This window comes from Micropterus salmoides, unplaced genomic scaffold (genome assembly GCF_014851395.1).
Source record: "Micropterus salmoides isolate LMB-PRFRI ecotype aquatic unplaced genomic scaffold, ASM1485139v1 Ms_hic_scaffold_4, whole genome shotgun sequence".
NCBI lineage: Eukaryota > Metazoa > Chordata > Actinopteri > Centrarchiformes > Centrarchidae > Micropterus > Micropterus salmoides.
The window spans coordinates 36,141,831-36,144,186 of NW_024043372.1; positions in this window are offsets into that span (position 1 = coordinate 36,141,831).

Below are 2,356 nucleotides of genomic sequence, written 5' to 3' on the forward strand. Positions count from 1 at the left end.
CTAACCTGTGTACGGTAAAATTGAAATGTTAGTGTATTTTCGGAATTTAAAAATCACACATTTTTATGGGCATAGTCACACGGAGCTCACATTTGAGAGAAGGGTCCTCCATCCACTACTACTCAGCGCTAATTGGTTTGGATGGCACTCAATGTGGTGGACTCCCCACGTGAACGCGCAAACACAGTGCAAGTAGGTAGGGGGAGGGAGAAGATCCACTCCAGCTCCTGGATCCTGGTTACCTGTTGATTATGCACACCTGCCTCTGTTCTTCAGTCACTCAGCCAGATTGTTCAGTCAGCTACCTTGGGAGTTAACTGTCAGGCCTCCTCGTAAAGTCCCTTGCTTGTTTTGTATGAATTACCTGTAAACTTGTTTTCCATGAGTGACACCTCTCTTGTGCTGCAGGACCACACCCACCTGCCTGCTCGTTGAAACCATGCCCCTCCAATGCCACCAAGCCACACCAACTATCCTGCCAGCTCTGATTACTCCAGTCCAGCCCACTATCTGCCATCCTCTGCGTGTTCCCAGCAACACCCATCTCCCTTTACAATAAACACATTTTACACTTTTACACTGCCTTGTCTGAATTCTGCTTTTGGGTCCTAAATCTGCTAAACATAACATATACACAAGTTGAACCCATTTAATAATTACTTTTGCAAATTATTTACAAATATTAATTATAGCCATTTTCAGCACATCCACAAATCATATTGAACATCTTAAAGTCATTTAGACTTCTTTTTCATCCTTTTTTAATACAATACACTTTAGTTACACAATACAATTTCATATGCATTCCCACTTTTACAATGCATTGCAACAGTTATTTTACTTTTTATTTATTATTGAAGACACTCCAATACAAATAATAGTAAATCAAATAAAAATGCAAATCATGATTCTCACTATTTAACCATTAAACTCCTGCACAAGAAGAGTGGTGCTCAGGAAAACAGCTGAAACCCTGAGATGGGTTGATGGGGTTAAGAGGACCAGAAGACACAACTTGCCTAAACACAACTTGGTGACTAATAGTCACCAAACAATAAGAGGAGAGGGAAATATGTGTGATAGAGAGATGAAAATATCTTATCATGGCTCAGCACAACACTGCTAAAATTGACGCAGTTAATTAGAAAATAATTGGAAATTTATTAAATGCAAAAAGTGATACTGAGGATACATTATATGACTGATGTTTGACTATTGTTAATCAAACACTCCACACTGCAGCACACACTCTGCTGTGTTTCTACTTCTATTTTGAACCAATTTTAACTTTCATCTTCAATGCTCATTCTGATTGTGCAGCCTGTCTTTCTGTCCCACAGCAAAAATGACATGTTTGTGTTTTACCAATCTCCAAAGCAGACAAACAAGGCAGCTGACCATTCAAAGATGGGGGGGGGACTGTCCTGGCTGCAATCAAAGCTCCCTGCTGGCAATCTCACTCAAGCACAAGAAGGCTTTGTAAAACAAATAGGTCGAGAGTGTTCTTTCTTTTACTTTTTACTTTTATTTTACTTTCTCTCTCTATCTAATTTTAGCCAAGCAGGAGCTGGTTGTCTCAGCAGGGAGTTTTCTAACATTGTAGCGGTTTTTATATACAAACTGAAGATTAAACCACAAACCAAAGATTAACATTGTTTAGATTTCCTCCTATGACCAAAGAATTTGGTGACCACAGCACTGGACATCAGTTTTTTTCTACACAGTTAGCTTAATGTGGGTTTCACACCCAACTCAAATTTTAAATTGCTATTGCGTTTATCACGTGAGCTCAACTGCTGGACTACTCGCACAAGTGTTCACACACATCGTGCCAACGCGAATAAACATAACCCGCCATTAACACAGCTGTATAAACCCAAAATAATCATTTTGCTATGATTTAGTTGCAATAAACGGATCAAACTGATGCTGAAAAAACTACACCATGATGCAGATTTGTTAAAAATATTAAGTCATACTTTGTCAGGTCTGTCACCAAGGTGACAAGCTTACAACTTTAAAAATGCATGTTTTCTGAATGGAGTTGGAGTCAATCAAGACTATGCTATGCTAACTTATTTCATAGTAAAGTACAACGATAGCTGGAATCAAGTAAGAGACTATTTTATATATATTTTTAGAACCTACCCTGTAGTTCAAGGTGTTCGCTGACTTTTCTCCCAGCATTCTCCTGTTTCGTCCAGTCTGTATAAATATGAAGTAGTCCTTCAGAGCTCAATAACAACAGTAGCTGTGTTTCCATGAACGTTTTTTAATGCACATTTTGAAGTATCGCATTAGAAAAGGTTGATGGAAACAGCAAAACTTGAGGTGGTTTTTGCCTTTGTCGAAAAAG